We start from the raw sequence: 22,284 nt of genomic DNA on the forward strand, positions 1-22,284 counted from the left end.
AGACTGGGATGCCATTAACCACTTCAGCTTCGAAAGGTTTACTTCCCTTCATGACCATGCCATTTCTTGCGATACGGCACTGCGTTATTTTAACTGACAATTGCGCGGTCGTGCAACGCTGTACCCGAATAAAATTGATGTTTTTTTTCCCCCCATAAATAGAGCTTTGTTTTGGTGGTATTTGATCACCTGTGTGATTTTTATTAAAAAAGCGACAATTTTGAAAAAAAAAAAAAAATATTTTGTACTTTCTGCTATAAAACATATCCAATAAAAAAATGTAAAAAATCGAATTTCTTCATCAATTTAGGCCAATATGTACTCTGCTAAATGTTTTTAGTTAAAAAAAAAAATCCCAATACGTGTATATTGATTGATTTGTGTAAAAATTATAGTGGCTACAAACTATGGGATATTTTTATTTATTTTTTTGTTTTTTACTAGTAATGGCGGCAATCAGCGACCTATAGTGGGACATTGTGGCAGACAAATTGGACACTAACTGACACTTTTTGGGGACCAGTGATACCAATACAGTGATCAGTGCTAAAAATATGCACTCTCACTGTACTAATGACACTGGCTGGGAAGGGGGTTAGCATCAGGGGCGATCAAAGGGTTAACCATACTACCTCCCCACTTTTTGAGATGGGAACGAGGGACACCTATTTGCAAACATATGTAGGCATAGGACACACCCCCTGAGTAGGGTTGCCACCTCATCCCTTTAAACCAGGACACATTAATTACACAGGTTCTGTGGCTGATTAAGGTGGCAATTAAACTCACTTAGTGTCTTATCTGCATTATATCCACTTTAGAACCTGTGTAATCATTACGTGTCCTGCTTTAAAGGGATGATGTGGCAACCCCCCCCCCCCCCCCCAAAGGAGAATTATACAACGAAAAATGAAATAGTTAACCCCACAAGTGTTTTTTTTTTTTTTTTTAACCACTATTATTCCTTTATATTGGCTTTTGAAATTTCCAAATGCAGCAGTTTAGAAACCGTATGAATAATATAGCACTGGGAAACACTTTTTGAAAGATAAAAAGTGCATTTTATACACAACTACATACAGTATCTCACAAAAGTGAGTACGCCCCTCACATTTTTGTATATATTTTATTCTATCTTTTCATGTGACAACACTGAAGAAATGACACTTTGCTACAATGTAAAGTATTGAGTGTACAGCTTGTATAACAGTGTAAATTTGCTGTCCCCTCAAAATAACTCAACACAGCCATTAATGTCTAAACCGCTGGCAACAAAAGTGAGTACACCCCTAAATGGAAATGTTCAAATTGGGCCCAAAGTGTGAATATTTTGTGTGGCCACCATGATTTTTCAGCACTGCCTTAACCCACTCCTCCATGATGACATCACAGAGCTGGTGGATGTTAGACACCTTGCGCTCCTCCACCTTCCATTTGAAGCTCCATAGGGTTTAGGTCTGGAGACATGCTTGGCCAGTCCATCACCTTTACCCTCAGCTTATTTAGCAAGGCAGTGGTCGTCTTGGAGGTGTGTTTTGGGTCGTTATGTTGAAATACCGCCCTCCAAAGGGAGGGGATCATGCTCTGCTTCAGTATATCACAGTACATGTTGGCATTCATGGTTCCCTCAATGAGCTGTAGCTCCCCAGTGTCGGCAGCACTTATGCAGCCCCAGACCATGACACTCCCACCACCATGCTTGACTGTAGGCAAGACACACTTGTCTTTGTAGTTCTCACCTGGTTGCCGCCACACACAGTGTAATTTCTTCAGTGTTGTCACATGACAGATATAATAAAATATTTACAAAAATGTGAGGGGTGTACTCTTTTTTGTGAGATACTGTAGATCAGACCAAAATGAGGGACAAATGAGAAGGAAAGAGGGGCAGAGGGACTTTGTTCCAAATCAGCGACAGTCCTTCGAAATCAGGAACAGTTGGGAGTTATGGGTTACCTGTGCTCCCTGGGAGTGATTACTAACTGTGGGGGAGGTGCTTTGACTGGGGGAATGTAAAGATACATGTGTCCAATCACAGTAGGAGCGGGTCGCCCCGGAAGTGTCAGATCACGTACTAGGTAAGTTACCTGGCACAGAGCAGCTGCCCTGCTGCAGTATATCTGTGTGGGCCAGTGATCTGGTTTAATTGTTGACAATTTTATTTGCATGTCTGCAGTTGCGTCAAGTCAATTTCCCTCCTTCACCCCCTGTCTCCATCCCTCCTTCACCCCCTGTCTCCATCCCTCCTTCACCACCTGTCTCCATCCCACCATCACCCCCTGTCTCCATCCCTCCTTCACCCCCTGTCTCCATCCCTCCTTCATCCCCTGTCTCCATCCCTCCTTCATCCCCTGTCTCCATCCCTCCTTCACCCCCTGTCTCCATCCCTCCTTCACCCCCTGTCTCCATCCCTCTTTCACCCCGTCTCCATCCCTCCTTCACCCCCTGTCTCCATCCCTCCTTCACCCCCTGTCTCCATCCCACCATCACCCCCTGTCTCCATGCCTCCTTCACCCCCTGTCTCCATCCCTCCTTCACCCCCTGTCTCCATCCCTCCTTCATCCCCTGTCTCCATCCCTCCTTCATCCCCTGTCTCCATCCCTTCTTCACCCCCTGTCTCCATCCCTTCTTCACCCCCTGTCTCCATCCCTTCTTCACCCCCCCCCCCGTCTCCATCCCTCCTTCACCCCATGTCTCCATCCCTTCTTCACCCCCCTGTCTCCATCCCACTATCACCCCCTGTCTCCATCCCTTCTTCACCCCCCCCGTCTCCATCCCTCCTTCACCCCATGTCTCCATCCCTTCTTCACCCCCCTGTCTCCATCCCACTATCAGCCCCTGTCTCCATCCCTCCTTCACCCCATGTCTCCATCCCTTCTTCACCCCCTGTCTCCATCCCTTCTTCACCCCATGTCTCCATCCCACTATCACCCCCTGTCTCCATCCCTCTGTTGTAGGTCCCTCCAACCACTTCACCCTCCATCATTTTCATCTTTCCATAACTCCATCGTTTTATCTCTTGCTCCATCCATCCATCCCTCACTTCATTTCTCTGCCCCTTGCTCCATCTCTCCATCATATATCAAATCATAGTTGCCACATCCTACCTTCATGTCTGTTCTCCTCAGGAGGAGTGAATTCTTCTCTGCTGTGGCGGGGAGGCACCATCGAGAACGAGTGCCTCTGATTTAAAAATGGCGCCAGGCGGCGCCATTACGTAACTGCGCATGCGCCCGCCCGGCCTAGCTTGTACGAGCTTTCCTGAGCAGGCATTGGAATGGAGCATGCCCTGTTACGATGTCGGCCCCACAACCATCTTTTTTACAGGCACCGTTGCCCGTAACGGACATTTACGGGCAGCCCGAAAATGGGCTGAAATTTACGGCTGCCCGTAAATTAACGGGCGATGGAAACACTGCACAGAACCCCAATGTTGTTCTCGCGGAACCCTGGGGTTTCGCGGAACAATAATTGGGAAGTGCTGATTTAAGGCATTGTTGTGAAGAAAAGTTATTATTGTGAATGAAATGGTTAAAGAAAAAAAAAACAATAAACCAGGCCGTAGCCCATTTTAATCCAATATTGATGTTGGTTGTTTTTATTAAGTCAGTTCGGAAATTAAATGCATGTTTGTTTATTTAATATGCCTCCTACGATCCTATTGGCAAGCTGAAATATAATAAATGATTGCTTTTGGGTTTAATATCACTTTACCACTTGCAAACTGCCAGCAGTACATACAGTGGGGATCGAAAGTTTTGGGCACCCCAGGTAAAAATTTGTATTAATGTGCATAAAGAAGCCAAGGAAAGATGGAAAAATCTCCAAAAGGCATCAAATTACAGATTAGACATTCTTATAATATGTCAACAAAAGTTAGATTTTATTTCCATCATTTACACTTTCAAAATAACAGAAAACAAAAAAATGGCATCTGCAAAAGTTTGGGCACCCTGCAGAGGTAATATCTTGTACTGCCCCCTTTGGCAAGTATCACAGCTTGTAAACGGTTTTTGTAGCCAGCCAAGAGTCTTTCAATTCTTGCTTTAGGTATCTTTGCCCATTCTTCCTTACAAAAATCTTCCAGTTCTTTGAGATTTCTGGGCTGTCTGTCACGCACTGCTCTTTTAAGGTCTATCCATAGATTTTCAATTAAACCTTCAGTTTACGCCTCTTGATGTAATCCCCTGTGGATTTCGAGGTGTGTTTAGGATCATTATCCATTTGTAGAAGCCATCCTCTCTTTAACTTCAGCTTTTTCACAGATGGCATCAAGTTAACATCCAAAATTTGCTGAAATTTTATTGAATCCATTTTTCCTTCTACTCGTGAGATGTTCCCTGTGCCACTGGCAGCATTACAACTCCAAAGCATGATTGATCCACCCCCATGCTTAACAGTTGGACAGAGGTTCTTTTCATTAAAATTCTCTGCCCCTTCTTCTACAAACGTACCTTTGCTCATTCCGGCCAAAAAGTAAAGTTTTAACCTCATCGGTCCACAGAACTTGTTTCCAAAATGCATCAAGCTTGTCTATATATTTATTTGCAAAGTTCAAATGCTGATTTTTGTGGTGAGGACGTAGAAGAGGTTTTCTTCTGATGACTCTTCCATGAAGACCATATTTGTACAAGTATCTCTTTATAGTGGAACAGTGTACAACAACTCCAGTGTCTGCCAGATCTTTCTGGAGGGATCGTGCAGTCAAATGTGGGTTTTGAATTGTTTTTCTCACAATCCTGCGAGCTGTTCTGTCTGATATTTTTCTTGGTCTTCCAGATCTTGCTTTAACTTCCACTGTTCCTGATGACTGCCATTTCTTAATTACATTCCGAACAGAGGATATTGACATCTGAAAACGCTTTGATATCTTCTTATAGCCTTCTCCAGCTTTGTGAGCGTCAACTATTTTCAGTTTCAGTTTTCTAGACAACTGCTTAGAAGATCCCATGGTGCTAATTGTTGGGGCAAGGTCAGATAAGTCTGGGCATTTAAAACCTTTGAGATTGACATCCCCTGCTCTTCCCATGACGATGATTGAGAACAATCCATGACACTGGCAGGTCTCAGCCTTGCAAAGTGGGCAGTGCATGCTATAAATTCTGCAGGGTGCCCAAACTTTTGCAGACACCATTTTTTTGTTTTCTGTAATTTTGAAAGTGTCAATGATGGAAATAAAATCTAACTTTTGTTGACATATAAGAATGTCTAATCTGTAATTTGATGCCTTTTGGAGATTTTTCCATCTTTCCTTGGCTTCTTTATGCACATTAATACAAATGTTTACCTGGGGTGCCCAAACTTTCGATCCCCACTGTATGCTGCGTAAGGTCGACTCTGTACTGGGAAATTACGTAACTGTGCGGGACCACGAGTGGCGGTGCGTGCGCGCCGACAGAGGCTCACGCGCGCCCATTCGCCACGGGGAAAGCTGATCTGCAGGCCCACCACCAGGCACCCGCGATCGCTCCCCATGGAGACAGAACGGGGGTCTGCCATTGTAAAACACGGCAGACCGCTATTATGTCAGCAATCAACACAGGGCTCCTGCGTTCTTCCTATTTAGGAACAAAGGTGCCTGTGTTCATTCCATAAGCCCCTCACAGTTAGAAAGCACCCTCTAGGGACACATTTAACCCTTTGATCACCCTTGGTGTTAACCCCCTCCCTGCCAGTGTCATTATTACAGTAGCAGTACATATTTTTAGCACTAATTACTGTAGTGATATTACTGCCCCCCCCCCCCCCCCCAAAGTGTCAAAATGTCAGGGGTCTGATCTGTCTGCCGCATTGTTGCAGTCCCTCGAAAAATTGCTGACCGCCGCCATTACTGGTAAAAAAATAAAAATAAAAATGACATAAATCTTTCCCCTAGTTTGTAGACGCGAAAAGTTTTGTGCAAACCAATCAATATACGCTTTTTGGGATTTTTTTATGATGATGATGTGGTCCGTTATGGTCCATCTAAAGCCCCCCTGGCCCATGGAGGACCAGCCGCCACTGGTGTTCCCATTGGAAGATGTCCCCATTAGTAACAAATACAGCAATATAAGCATGACAGAGGTTTTAACCCATCCCTATTTTATTTAAAGCTGCAAAATTGTACGGCTTTATCTGTACTTTTTATTTCTTTATTTTTTTATAATTACTAAAAGGTTTTCTTGGAAAATGATCAGTTGATAGTTATGTTGCATTGGACAATGGATGTTTTATTATGATGTCTTATTCCATGATGTACAGCCAACTTTGTACCTGCGTGACAGTGCCTAATATCCCCTGTGTGCAGGCATTGTGCTGCTGCCAGGCTGAAGTAACAGCATTCAAATCGCTAATCGTTCTGACATTATTTTCACCCAATTTGTAAGGGATCCTCTCTCGTCTACAATGACGTTGCCTTCAGGGAAATCTGAAGGGTTAATTAATCCTTTCAGGCTACACCCAGACTGTACAGAGTACCTGTGTACAAGCTCTCATTGCAAAGCCATTCCACTGGAGGTGACAAGCGTGCGATTTGTTCCTGGACCATCAATAGCAATCAGTGGAAGGTTTGGAGAAAACACCCGGTAGGTGTACTATCATTTCTTTACATATTTATTTAAACTACTTACGGATTATTACATTGTCTGCTTTTAACCTTTATTTTTTAAGGTTGCATTTCTTTTAAGAAACACATGCAGGATCGTCTTCCTTTGTAGTGACATTGAACTGAATATAAAAAAAATTTACAATATCAGCGACATTATTAGAGCCTCTTAGATGATGCCATCCTAGAAAATATTGTTTTCCCTGTCTGTTATTTTTTTTTTTTATTTAAATAGAAGGCTAAAAAAGAATACAAGATTTGCTTTTACAGGCATCTCTTAACCCAAAAGTAAACCTTTATTATATTGAAGCTTAACAATTTTTAGATGTGATGGCTGCGTTTGTTTTCTTTTTTAGGCTTTTTATTTCTTCTATTTTCAGTGCGTTTTTCTTTCTGCATCAAAAATGCATGGAAAGTAGGTTCTATGGTTTTCAATGGTATAGTTTACACCAGTGTTTGCAGTTCCAGGGCTTTCCAGTTCCTGAAAAAAAAAGTAGAACATGCTGCTTTTTTCCTGCACTGGATTGTACTAGAATGCTGTAAAATGCATCAAGAACACACTGGAACGCACCAAAAAATGCACTTGCGCCCACTTGTCCTTACTTAAGTTTAAGAAAAAAAGAGGGGGGAAAATGCTCTGAAATGCATCAAAAACGCACCAAAAACGCATCAAAAACACACTAGAGTGTATCAAAAATGCGTAAAAAAAAAGTGCATGCGGAAAAGCATCTGGCCTAAGCGCCAGTTCACACAACATGCAGTCAAGTGCATTTTTTTTCTGCATCAGAAAATGCAGGGAAAGTAGGTTATATGGTTTCCAATGGTATAGTTCACACCAGGGCTTGCTGTTCCAGTGCATTCCAGTTACAAAACAAAAGTAGAACATGCTGCATGTTCTACTTTGTAAAACGCACTTGAACGCACCGGAACACACCTAAACACACTAGAATACACACATGTCCTTATTTAAGGTTAAGAAAAACAGGGGAGGAAATGCACTGGGCTACAGCAAAAATGAATCAAAATTGCACCAAAAACACATAAAAAAAGTGTCAAAAACGCACATGCCGGAAAAGCATCTAGAACGCATCCAGACTGCGTTTCCCTGGTGTGAACTGGCCCTTATCCCAAAAAAATGCTGTAACTGATTATAAAGTGTGAGCTGGAGTTTGACTTCAATGTGTTATTATTATATTCAAATCTGCAAATACATTTAACTCTCCTCCACCTCCGGACTGACAATGCTGCTGTCTGCTGTGCCTCCTATGCTTATTCCTCCAGAGGTATGTCTAAATAATTCAAGTGTTGTGTTACTGGCCAGGTCACCAGGTGAAAACACAGGGGAAAAAGACAAAGAAAAGAAAACTGATGCAGCCACCGCATCTAATGATTGGTAAGCTGCAAAATATTTCATTTTTGGTTTTGGGGTTTAATACCTCTTTAAATTTAAGTTTCCATTGTATTATTTTATGAGAGTAAGTTCATTTACTAAACGTCCTTTCACATATCTCCATTCCTGTGTGTTATGTTCACATGCATGCATTAACGTATGTTGTATCAGGCATTAGTGTGTGTTGCAAGAACACGCATGCAGCATTTTTTCTGATGCAGCAAATCACAACTCAAGCTAAAGATGTGCACTTTGAGCTGCATTGCCTTAGTGCATTGGGGTACCTTTATAAATGAAGGCCACCACAGTGCGCCAATGCATGTATGCATGTTATGGCAGTGCGCCCAATCGCAAAGATGTGTTTCAGCCCTAAGGGTTCTTTCAGACAAGAAGCTGGGAGGGGGGGGGGGTAAAAACAGGTGGCTTATCAACAGTTTTACCACCTCCCCGAAATGCTAACAATACAGCTAGACAGAGCTGTTCACATGCCACTGTCCCAGAACATTTAACTTGCGATGAAGAGTTTTTCAGGCAGCACTGCCTGGCCAAATTCAATTATTGAGTTCAATAGGGCCGCACTGCAGCTGTACGCTTGGCTCCCAGTTGCTGCATGGTCTTGCAATGTAGGATTGCCATACCATTCAGCAAATTAAAGAGATTGTAAATGATCGTTTTATTTAAAAAAAAAAAAAAAAAACGTGCATACCTCCCAACCTTTTGAGATGGTAATGAGGGACACTTACTAGCAAAAGTATGTAGGCATAGGACACACCCCCTACCATGCCCCCTTACCCACTTGAGGGCCTGCATGAACCGACGTACCGGTACATCGGCTCATGCACTGGGTCTGGGTCGACCCGCTCGTGCTGGGATTGGACACAGCGGGAGCCAATCAGCGGGTCCGACAGACGCGATGTCCTCCAGGACCCGCCGATTGTTTGGAGGACAGACAGAACGGCAGGCTGCCTATGTAAACAAGGCAGACCGCCGTTCTGTCAGAGAGGAAGATGGAGATCTTGTGTTTCTGCTAAGCAGAAACATATTTTTGGTTAAAAAAAAAATACCCAATAAACGTGTTTCTGCTGAGCAGAAACACGGATCCTTGTCTTCCTCCAGCTAGGCCACTCCCTATACAGTTAGAAATCACTCCCTAAGAGCACACTTAACCCTTTGATCGCCCTTGATGTTAACCCCTTCCCTGCCTGTGTCATTAGTACAGTGACCGAGCATTTTTTTTTAGCACTGAGCACTGTATTGGTGTCACTGGTCCCCAAAAAGTATCACTTAGTGTCAGATTTGTCCGCCGCAATGTCGCAGTCCTGTTAAAAAAAAAAAAAAACGCTGATCGCCACCATTACTAGTAAAAAAAAAAATCTAAAAAAATAACAAATTTCATAAATCTATCCCCTAGTTTATAGGCGCTAGAACTTTTGCGCAAACCAATCAATGTACACTTATTGGGATTTTCTTTACCAAAAATATGTAGCAGAATACATATTGACCTAAATGAATGAATACATTACATTTTTTACATTTTTTCATGTAAAAAATTTTTGTAGCAGAAAGTTAAAAATATTGTTTTTTTTTTTTTTGTTTTTTCAAAATTGTCGGTCTTACAGCCCAACAAATAAAAAATGCAGAGGTGATCAAATACCACCAAAAGAAAGCTATATTTGTGGGAGAAAAAAAATGAAATACATTTTATTTGGGTACAGCGTCGCACATCTATGCAATTGTCAGTTGAAGTAACGCAGTGCCGTATCAAAAAAAAATTATCTGGTCATTAAGGAGTAAAACGTTCCTGGGGTGAAGTGGTTAAGTGCCGGTTCACACTTATGCGATGCGGGAAGGCTGCGAATTCCCAGCCTGTTCCCGCATCGCAAACGCACTCTTGGCAGTTCACACTGCCATATGCGATATGCTGGGGGTGTCAATGAAATGTTAACGACACCCCCAGTTTGATCGCATATCGCAGTGCGATCTTTACAGTTCGCACAGGACGGATCGCACAAGTGTGAACCACTGTGCGATCCGATCCTGATGCGGCTAAAAAAAAGGGTCCTGTGCGACTTTGCTGCGGGTGCAGTGCGAATTTAGCCATACAAAGTGTACGGCTGAATTCGCACCACACAGCCGATCGCATGTAATGAAGGAGCAGTGCGCTCCAATATTACATGCGATCGCCGCAGCCGCACTAGTGTGAACCGGCACTTAAGGAGAATCATACATAAAAAAAGATTAGTTGAACCCACTACCACTACTATTTCTTTATATTGGAAACTTTATTTATTTTATATTTTGAAATTTACAAATGCAGCAATTTAGAAATTGGACGAAAGATTTAGCACTGGTAAAGATAGATAGTGCATTTTATATACAACTGTATAGATCAGACCAAAATGAGGGACAAATGGGGAGGAATGAAGGACAGAGGGACTCTGTTCCAAATCAGGGACAGTCCCTCGAAATCAGGGACAGTTGGGAGCTATGATCGTGTCATACTTACCTGCTTTGTACAATGGTTTTGCACAGAGTGGGCCGATCCTCCTCTTCTGGGGTCCCCCCGCCAGCACTCCCGGCTCCTCCCCCCATCCGAATACCCCCATACCAAGCTGCTTGCTATAGGAACCCTTGTGGGGACTCAATCACGAGCCGCACAGTGAACGTCTATTGACACGCACAGTGCAGCTCGGCCCCGCTGACAATGGCTCCCGCTGCTCTCACCGAGTCCAGTGAGGAGGGAAGTGAGACAGAGTAGCGCCACTGCTCTAGGGCACATCGCTGGTTCGAGATTGGGCTCAGGTAAGTAGGGGGGAGTTGCACATAAAAAATTTTTTTTTACCGTAATGCAGAGACTGCAGGAATCCACTGCAAATCACTGTTCAGAGGGTGGTAAGCTTACTGCAGGTCTGAAAGAGGCCTTAAGGATATGATTAGAAACATAAGTGACAAAACTTTTTTTCATGGCATTCATCTGAATAGGCTAGCTACACAGGATATTTTTTATTACATCAATCCTGCCACTAAAGGGAGCATGTGCCCCCTTACCTCCTGAACCATACAGGCTACATGTCCTCAACATGGGGAAGTGCCTTGCCTTGCTGAGGGGACACTAATATTAAGGGGCTCCTAGGTACCGCCTCCCTCACATGAATGAGTATGGGGGATATAGTACCCCTACTCACTCACAAAACAAAAAGAATTAGAACCTAGAAATAAAGACACCTAAATATTTGACAGGTCCCTTGCTAAATGAAGGCCCCTTGAACCTCCTTTAGGGAAAGGGAGCCTTGACTGCTGGAAGGATGTTATCACTGTGGGTGTGAACCTAAAAGGGAAGTTAAGTTTAGGATTGGCTACAAAGAACTAAGGCTACACTGGGACACATCCAATTGCTCTGAGGAGATTAAGTGGTCACAAGAGTTGCCCACCCTCCCATTGTGATGTTTTTTCGCAGCTTTATTGGCGGTTTTGACCTTGCCAGCAATTGATGTTGCTTTATGGGCCATGCCCTCAAGTTAAATTCTGGGGCCAGTCTCAAGTCTGTCTGGCACTGATGGTAAGGACAGGCATCTTAGACTATGTGAGCTTATGTTTTATGGATGCTCACAGTATAACCATGACTGGCATTGTTGTTTGGTACATTTGGAAAGTTGTTACTTTTGCAAAGTTCAATAAAGCTGTGGCCTTGCCCTATTTCCAACTTAATCAACTTCCTTGTCTTTTTTGGGGGGGGCAAGGTATTTGTTTATTAGTTGGTCATAAATGAGCCTATGCTTCTCAGAAGTCAAGATGTCCCTTGTTGTAAATCATTCACAATGCCTGCCAACTTGTCAGAGAAAAAAAAAAAACAGCACTCACAACCGAACCCAAAGGTATTATTAGCCAAACTACAGCATCCGGAACTGTCATCAGCTATAATAAGTATAAGGGAAGGAGGCAGGGATGGTGGGGACATTATTGGCCAAATATGACCATAATTTGTTGTGGTGATGTGTCCAGTTTTACTAACATATCAAAGTTGCAAAACCGGCATCATGAAGGATTTAAAAAAAGTCTTATTCATGTATTATGTACACTTTGGATGCAAAATAATATAATATATACATACATACACACATATATCACAGATGCGGTGAGCAGCACTACAGCATTGTTTCCATTAGTTCATGTGCAAAGCAATCAAGCCATCCCACCGGCTACATATATATAGAATAAAGTCCACAGGGATTTCTGCACTTAAGAATTTTCCTTTATTGGAAAAACATCCAAAAAGTATGTACCAGTACAATTGCAGTGTATTTCATCATAATGCCCTTCCTCAGACAGAAACACATCTAATGTCTCGTTCACACGTACCGATTGTCGGCCGAACGATCGGCCGTCTTTTGTCCAGTGCTGTCGTGTTGGTTGAAAAGTGCTCAAGACTGCACACGAATTTTGTCGGCCAACAACAACCGACTGCAGAAGTGATGATGTCATGTGATGGTTGACTTTCCTTGTGTTTTTTCTTCTCTGAGCATGCCCAGTCTTGCTCATCTGGCTTTTGTCGGCCGAAATCTGTACTGACTGAGGAACAATCGGCCGTTCTGGTGACGGCCAACAAAAATTTTATAGCATGCACACCAGATTTTGTTCGGCCGAAAAGTCGCAGTCGGTTGTCGGAAGCATCATACTAACAAGCCGACAATCAGCCGATCGGACGTTGGCCGAACATTTACGGCCGACAATCGGTACGTGTGTACGGGCCTTAAAGCATCTAACACATATAAAGACTTATATGTTCGTAACATCAATCAGGAACCCACCAAGTCGTCAATCATTAATTATTTAAAATAGGTGTCTCCAATCAGTCATTAAGAAGACTGAGATAAGGTTACAAGTGTTGAATCCTTCCCCCAATACAATTAGTAATATCCAGTTTATTTTATCTTATTGATAAAAAAGAAGACATTTATCACGATAGTAGCCACAATATACACACATAAGTTATCAAAGCCCAAATGTTAATCATATATTCATTACTGTTATCACTGTTGCAAATACAAGGAACATTGACTTACATACTTTAGATCACAAAAGAGTATTCATAAGAATAGGTATAAATGAAGCTCAGAATTTAACCCTTTTGGTTTCAAAGTTTCTAAAAAATGAATCCATTGGACCTCCTGCTTTCTCAGCTGTAATTCTCGGTTCCCCCCCTCTCCTATTTCTTTGTATACTATCTATAACCATAAACCTCAATTGGGACACCTCGTTTCCAAAAAATGTCTTGCTAATGGCAGTTGTACTAATTTGTCCCTAATCGAGTATTTATGGTGAGCAATACGATCTTTAACCTTCTGGGTTGTTTTCGTAACATAATACAAGCCACATGGGCACTTGATAATATACACAACATATGATGATTGGCATGTATAATGATTATTAATTTTTATATTGTATCCTCTACGTGGATGTGAAAAATTATTTCCTTTGATCATTGAGTTGCATTGAATGCAACATAAACATGGGTATGAACCTGTATTTCTTGTTCCTAAAAATGTCACAATAGGGCTGGGTTCAACATACTGGTCAGTCCTAACTAACCTATAATGTAGGGTTCTACCTTTTCTGTATGATGATAGTGGGGGTGCATGGAATTCAGGAATGTTGGAATAATTTTCTCTCAATATAGGCCAGTGTTTCTTAACTATTTTTTGTATATTAGCCGAAAATGGGTGAAACTGTGACACAAATTGGATCCTTTTCCTGGGTAATACAATTGCACAAAAAAATTATTTATATACATATATACGTATATATATATATATATATATATATATATATATATATATATATATATATATATATATATACACTTTTTTTGTACAATTGTAGAACCTAATCTGTAATTATGAAATAAAAATGTGACACAAATTGGATCCTTTTCCTGGGTAATACAATTGCACAAACAAGTAATTTATTTATATATATATATATATATATATATATATATATATATATATATATATATATATATATTCTTTTTTTTTTTGTGCAATTGTAGAACCTAATCTGTAATTATGAAATGAATAAATTGCATCAACTAGATATCAGGAAGTTTACTTTTTTCCCATAGTAATACATAAACAATATGCGTTAACCTTAAGTATTCTCTTGTACGTCTTTGTTGTGTAAGGAGGAAATACTGGTCGGCACTGAAATACCTATCTGGGTTAGCTCTGAAAAGTAAACAGGGGAAGAACAATGTGTGCACATTCAATAAAATTATGCCATAAACTCGGTATTGTTCTAACCTTTTTCTTCACCTGGAAATATGACGGAAATATTTGCTTTATAAACAAACTGCAAAATGACGGATCACGGAAAAATGAAAAGCTCCGATGTGGGTGGATTATCTGATAAATTAAAGTGGTATTAAACCTCAAACATTTATTTTATTGCAGTTTACCAATTCTGGGCGTATTCGTTTTCTTTTTTAGGCTTTCTTTCTTCTTTTTTTTTACCTGGTATTACGGCCAGTAAGTCTGTTGTTTTTCAACAGAACAAGCTGTCCTGCAGATGTAGTAGTTAGAGGGTTGAGGCAAACCATTTACCATGGATAATGGTGGTTATAACATCAGCTTTTGGGAACAAAATCAATAAAGCGCTCAAAACTTTACTCAATAAATTAATCCCTGATAATCAACTCCAATAAATGTATCATAGACATAAATGTCTATATACTCAAAGTGACATATAGGCTATATAAAGTGAATATGAAATTTTGCCCCTTCCCCCAACTGGTTTTTGCCCTGCTCCACAGTGCTTTTCCCCATTCAAATGCTCACAAACCAGTTTTAGTAAATCTTTCCCAGTGTGACCTCTTATGTAGATAAGAAGGTCAATATGCGCTTTTGGAATTATTACCCACGGTGCTCCATTTTACTCAGCCTGCAGCCACACACACCTCAGGAAAAAAGAGGAACCTTTTGGGTTTATCCACTTTCTGGAATATAAACAGACTTTAGGGTAAGGTGACCAGATTTTTAAAATGAACTCCAGGGACATATTTTTTTTTTGGCAAATAGTAAACTATTTTATAAGCATATTTTCCTCAAATTATATATGCAGTGTATGTAGTATATGTTTATGGAATGATTGTATGATATACACGGTATTTCTCACATTTCATCCATGAGATAATAAAAAAAAAGACACTTCTTGGAATTTTTTGAGATATGACTACCAAATGTTATGAAGATAAGAAAAAAGAGAGTGCAGAGTTCAGGAGTGCGTTGCATAAAGAAAGCAGGGCTAAGGAGCGTGCTACATAAAGAATGCAGGGCTCAGGAGCACACTACATAAAGAATGAAGGGCTAAGTAGCACTTAGGAGTGTGTTACATAAAGAATGCAGGGCTCAGGAGTGTGCTACATAAAGAATGCAGGGCTCAGGAGCATGCTACTTAAAGAATGCAGGGCTAAGGAGCACATTACATAAAGAATGCAGGGCTAAGTAGCACTCTGGGGCGTGCTACATAAAGAATGCAGGGCTAATGAGCGCATTACATAAAGAATGCAGGGCTAAGTAGCACTCAAAAGCATGCTACATAAAGAATGCAGGGCTCAGGAGTGCTACATAAAGAATGCAGGGCTCAGGAGTGCGCTACATAAAGAATGAAAGGCTCAGCCCTGCCCATCTATGAAGCCTTACCAGTGCCCATCCAATACAGCCTTATGAGTGCCCATCCAATGCAGCCTTACGAGTGCCCATCCAATGCAGCCTTACCAGTGCCCATCCAATGCAGCTTGACCAGTGCCCAGCAATGCAGCCTGACCAGTGCCCATTTGTTGCAGCTTCACCAATGCCCATCCAATGCAGCCTCACCAGTGCCCATCCAATGCAGCCTCACCAGTGCCCAGCAATGCAGTCTCACCAGTGACCAGCAATGCATCCTCATCAGTGCCCAGCAATGCAGCCTCATCAGTGCCCAGTAATGCAGCCTCACCAGTGCCCAGCAATGCATCCTGACCAGTGCCCAGCAATGCATGCTGACCAGTGCCCAGCAATGCAGCTTGACGAGTGCCCATTCAATGCAGCCTGAGCAGTTACCACCAATGCAGCCTCACCGGTGCCAAGCAATACTGCCTCACCAGTGCCCATCATCCAATGCAGCCTGACCACTGCCCAGCAATGCAGCCTGACCAGTGCCCAGCAAGGCAGTTTGGCTAGTTGCCAACAATGCAGTCTCACCAGTGCCCAGCAATGCAGCCTCACTGGTACCAAACAATGCAGCATCACCAGAGGCCTGCAATGTAGCCTCACCAGTGGCCAGCAATGTAGCCTAACCAGTGGCCAGCAATACAGCCTCACCAGTGGCCAGCAATTAAGCCTCACCAGTGGCCAGCAATGCAGCCTAACCAGTGCCCAGCAATGCAGCCTAACCAGTGCCCAGCAATGCAGCCTAACCAGTGCCCAGCAATGCAGTTTTATCAGTGCCCAGCAATGCAGCCACACCAGTGCCCAGCAATGCAGCCTCACCCGTGCCCATCCAATGCAGCCTGACCAGTGGCCATTAATGCAGCCTGACCAGTACCTAGCAATGACGTCTCACCAGTGCCCAACAATGCAGCCTCACCAGTGCCCAGCAATGCAGTCTCACCAGTGCCCAGCAATGCAGCCTGAGAAGTGCCCAGAATGCAGCCTGACCAGTGCCCAGCGATGCAGCCTGACCAGTGCCCAGTGACGCAAACTGACCACTGCCCAGTGATGCAGCCTGACTCGTGCCCAGCGATGCAGCCTGACCAGTGCCGAGCGATGCAGCCTCACCAGTGCAGGGGATCAGCAAGAAGAGGAGAGCCGGCCAGATCATTACACAGGCTGTGTGGGCTTTAATTTGAATCGCCGGGTGCCCGCCATCACACAAGCCCCACCTCCTGGATTGGCTCCTACCTATGATAGACAGCACACGTCCCAGCATTGGACATGTATAAGGTTTACAACCACTTTAACTACTTGCCGACCAGCCGCCATAGTTATACTGCGGCAGGTCGGCTCTGTTACATGAAATGTACGTTGCTTCGTGTAGCAGTTAGTGTGAGCGCGCACACAGATTGGCTAGAGGGAGAGCCGAACAGCGGGTCCGGTGGCCGCGATATCCACCGGGCACCCGCGATCGCTTCCCGTGGAGACAGAACAGCGGTCTGCGGATGTAAACACGGCAGACCGCTGTTCTGTCAGTGATGAACACAGGGATCCTGTGTTCCTCCTGTTTAGGAACACAGGTCTCTGTGTTCATCCAGGGAGCCCATCCCCCACAGAGTTAGAAAGCATCCCCTAGGCACATATTTAACCCTTTGATCGCCCCTGGTGTTAACCCCATTCCCTGCCTGTACAGTAACAGTGCATATTTTTAGCACTGATTACTGTAGTAATGTGACTGGTCCCCACAAAAAGTGTCACAAATGTCGGTTAAGGGTCTGATCTGTCTGCCACAATGTCACAGTTCTGCTAAAAATCGCTGATCGCCCCCATTACTAACTAACTTAATAACTAACTTAATTAACAAAAAATGTTTATTATATATTTTTTTTTTTTAATGAAAAGCAACTGCAGATGATCGGGTATTGAAATGTGTAATTTACTTTTCCATCAAACATACTGTAGTAGTCCAATATTCTAGCAATTCTGTCTGTCCTTTGCTAATATGGTATTACCTTAGTTATGCTCATTAGTGTAAATATATAACAACCACTGTGCAAATGCATCCAGGATTAGTAAGTTATTTTCTGTTATTAGGCCACTGGTGACTTCATTATAGGCAGATTATTTTCTTGTGCAGTGTGTCCTCTGTGGGTATTTAACCCCTTGACCTCCAGAAGATTTATCCTCCTTTATGACCAGGTCATTTTTCACAATACAGCACAGCGTTACTTTAACTGACAATTGCGCAGTCGTGGAACACTGTACCCACATGCAATGTATGACCATTTTTTCCCACAAACAGAGCTTTCTTTTGGAGGTATTTGATCACCTCTGCATATTTTACTTTTTGCGCTATAAACAAAAAAAAAGACCGACCATTTTTGAAAAAAAAAACAAAAAAAAAAAACATTTTTTACTTTTTGCTTTAACCACTTCGGACCGGAAGATTTTCCCCCTTAATGACTAGGCCATTTTTTGCAATTTGGCAGTGCAATAATTTAACTGACAATTGCACGGTCATGCGACGCTGTACCCAAAAAAAATTGATGTCCTTTTTTTCCTACAAATAGAGCTTTCTTTTGGTGGTATTTGATCACCACTGCGATTTTTATTTGTTGCGCTTTAAACAAAAAAAGAGCGACAATTCTGAAAAAAAAAAAAACATATTTTTCACTTTCTGCTATAAAACATAAAAAAACATATAAAACATTCCCAATAAAAATCTAATTTTTTTCATAATTTTAGGCCAATTTGTATTCTGCTACATATTTTTGTTAAAAAACAAATCACAATAAGTGTATATTGATTGGTTTGCGCAAAAGATATCACATCTACAAACTAGGGGAAAGATTTATGTCATTTTTATTTATTTATTTTTTTTACTAGTAATGGGGCGATCAGCGAATTTTAGCGGGACTGCGACATTGCGGCGGACAGATCGGACACCTAACTGACATTTTTGACACTTTTGGGGAGACCAGTGACATTATTACAGTAATCAGTGCTAAAAATATGCACTGTTACTGTACTAAGGACACTGGCAGGGAAGGGGTTAACACCAGGAGCGGTCAAGTTACGTCGTTTCGCGGGACAGAGCCGACCTGCCGCAGTATATGTACTGCTGGCGGTCAGCAAGTGGTTAAAGTGGAGCTCCACCCAAAAGGGGAAGTTCCACTTTAAGCACTCCTCCGCCCCAAATATGCCACATTTGGCATGTCATTTTTTGAGGGGGGGAGCGGGTACCTAGTTTTGACAGGTACCTGCTACCATTTCCGTTTGGGCCACCTAGGCGGCTCAAATGGAAGTCCCCCCCCCTCCCTGCTTGCAGTCTTCTGGGATGCGTCACATTTCCCAGAAGATTGCCCGACCAAAGGGGAGGCGCTGAACGTCTCACGCATGCACAGTGCGCTCCCGGCTGTGAAGCCGCAAGCTGTCACAGCCGGGTGCCCACACTTGCAATGTCGGGGCCGTGGAGAGCCGAGGGAGAGAAGCGAGGCTTCGGGCGGCCGCATTGCTGGACCGTGGGACAGGTGAGTGTGTGTTTTATAAAAGTCAGCAGCTACACTTTTTGCAGCTGCTGACTTTTATTCAACACAAAAATGAGTGGAACTCCGCTTTAAAACATATCCAATAAAAAAAAATGTAAAAAAATCGAATTTCTTTATCATCTTAGGCCAATATGTATTCTGCTACATATTTTTGGTAAAAAAAAAAAAAAATCCCAATAAGCGTATATTGATTGTTTTGCGCAAAAGTTATAGAGTCTACAAACGAGGGGATATTTTCATGTATTTTTATTTATTTATTTTTACTAGTAATGGCAGCGATCGGGGACTTAAATCGGGGCTGCGATATTGCAGCGGACATTCTGACTCTTTTTGGGAACCTACCGATGAAGTCAGTGTTTGATTGCTTAGGTAGAACGCATATGGGGCGGAGCCTGTCTGTCATACGTCACATCCTCTCCTGTGAGATACTCGGATACTGCGAGACAGCTTGCACTGTTAAAGTGCTTTACTTGTAAGGTTTTTCTATGAATAAATCTCCCATTATATTCTATCAGAGAGCATCAGATTCTTCCTTTATTTTTTCTATGCCTGGGGGTTCTGGTATAAGTTAAACGCAGCCTGGTCCTGGAAATCACTGGTCACTTCCCTATCTGAGGTCCATCCAGCCATCCGTTAACCCTTGAGGGGGATTACTGTACCAGAGAGGCCAGGAGTAAAGGAGAGAAGAGACATGGACGGAGGGCCGGCATGACCGGGGTTAAAGGGGTTTGGGACAAGGAGGGGTTTTTAGCGCAGTACTATAGAAAATATAAGTGGTGGGACTTTTAATTGGTGTTTTGGCCAGGAAGGGGTGGAGCTACAGGGAGAGGTCAAGCTAGGGGCCTCAGGAAGTCTTCAGTCTGGGGAAAGCTGCATTGGAGAATATTTAGACCATTACAGTAGCAAAAAAGCCTTAGTCGTACAAAGCCAAGGATTATTCAGGATGTCAAAACCAAAGGGAATCCTCCACTGAATCACCGCAAATGTATCCAACTGGGAATAAAGTAAAGTAGCTGAGCCAGAGCCCAAAAGTAAAATCATGGTGCAGTACATTTATTGAAACAAATCATAAAATAATACACAGCAAATCGCATCACCCTTGAAAAAGTCCGGAGGAGGCGGGTGACGTCACTTCCGGTCTACGGCCGAGACCGGAAGTTTTACCGCGATTGGCGGTTGTGTGTACCTGCCTATTCTTACTATATTGTAGGTCTGCACTATTTTATTTAATAAAGTCGTTTTACATACTACACAATGAGGCTGTCCTGTTTTTATATCCTTATCATGAGGGGGAATACAAAGGAAGTTTCTCTATGAGCCTCTGGAAGTAGTGTGATACCAGCCATTTAACCGGTCCATATTTATGAGCGGGGGGATTAATGAGCATACCCGTTCCTGCAGAAAGGATCACCCAGAGCAAAGCCTGCTTTACAAATAACGCTCATTTGAGTGTTAGTGGAGGTGAGCGGCCATTACACTCATTTTAGGATTGCGGTCATTGGGATTCACTAATATGGTGACACACCTTGTGACAATCGAAGACTCACATGGTTTTTACATTGGAAGCACTTTTTTTGATTCATCAATATTTTGCACTGTGCACATGGACACTTTGCTGCGATTAAGTTTTTTCAGTTCAGATTATATTAGTGCAATATATTTATTGTATTTTGCACCTGCACATGGACACTTTTATATGATTGTTACCTTCTTAGTGCAATATAGTTCATTTTATGTATATTTTATTGTGGATCGCAATTTATTAGTGGATTGTGAAACTCATTGCTTTATTCAGTTTGCACTGTCACTGTTATACACCCGATAAAGAGGTGATTTGCACATATTTTGCACACAGTTACTTTATCTGTGATATATATATATATTTTTGTTCAGTTACTATGATTATGTGACTTTTTATACACATTGAAAATATTTATTATATTATTTGAACACACTAGGAATTTTATCACAGTGGGCTTTTTGCCCATTGAGAAAGTAGTGCAGATTCTTATATTATCCTTATTACATTAAATATGTGGTGACACTACACAATTGGCTGCTCTTTCTGCACATCATTTATTTGTTCACACATTTCGATTTATATTTTACATATTCACTTCCCCCCATACGTCGCATACCCCATTGGTAGCGCATTGGCTCTCCTTCTACTTCTTCTTCTTCTACTTCTTCTTCTTCTACTTCTATAACTCACATACGATGCTGCTGGCGACCCGGAATTGCACAGCAGTAGGATGTCAATGCCAAAAAGTCAGTTTGACGCGTTTCACCCTAATGGACGTGGCCACAAGGTCCTTGGCTATGTCGCCTTTGATTGTCATCTTGGACACCCAGTTAAATGTACTCTTTCAAAACAACTTATCTGGGTAAGAAATTGTTTACACTTGAGGCAGCCCATAGTCCTCCCCTGAAAAGGGCTCCATGGTGTCTCAGAGGGTGTTTGACAGGCTTCTGTGAGGTGATATTTTACCTTTTCGCTGCCTGTTTTAACCGCTTAAAGTCCACAGCAATGTGCCACAATTGCATTGCATGTGGTTGCAGTGCAGCCCCAGTCATTATGGGTTGCGTTTGGTGACAGGACCACCCACCAAACACCACAAGAGATACAACTCTTGCTGCATAGCATCACATCCACGACATGTGTAAAACCCTGGCCGGCTTCTCTTTTGGAACAAAGAGGGTGATCAGGGGCTGTTAAAATTGCAGCTCAACTGCCTATGTGTAATCCCCCCCCCCCAAGTCACAAATGTGAATTAGCCCTTAGGATATGTTGCCTTCTCACCACCTGATTGACCCTAAGAAGCCTGCACCACCACGCTGCAACCACATGCACTGCAGACGGTTGCGGTCTCAATCATTTGAATTCATTTGAATTCGTTACTTTTGCCGCAGCACTGCCAGATATGACGGAGGTTTCATTTTTGCTGTGAAGCAAAACATCGTTGCTTTAGCATATGTACAACTTCCTCCAGCTGCACTGCACACGGTTACGGTCTCAATCACTTGAATTCGTTACTTTTGCCGCAGCACTGCCAGATATGATGGAGGTATCATTTT

At 42.5% G+C, this 22,284-nt stretch overlaps 1 long non-coding RNA gene across 1 annotated transcript in view; it reads left to right on the top strand.

The window, feature by feature from the left end:
• The first annotated feature begins 6,511 nt into the window (after positions 1-6,511).
• The window catches only part of LOC309563752, a 46,752-nt gene continuing 30,979 nt past the window's right edge, over positions 6,512-22,284 (top strand). The window contains exon 1 of the long non-coding RNA XR_014225739.1: positions 6,512-6,563. This is a non-coding gene — a long non-coding RNA (uncharacterized lncRNA). The remainder of the gene's footprint in view (positions 6,564-22,284) is intronic.

Source organism: Pelophylax lessonae, assembly GCF_965119305.1.
Source record: "Pelophylax lessonae genome assembly, chromosome: 9".
Lineage (NCBI taxonomy): Eukaryota > Metazoa > Chordata > Amphibia > Anura > Ranidae > Pelophylax > Pelophylax lessonae.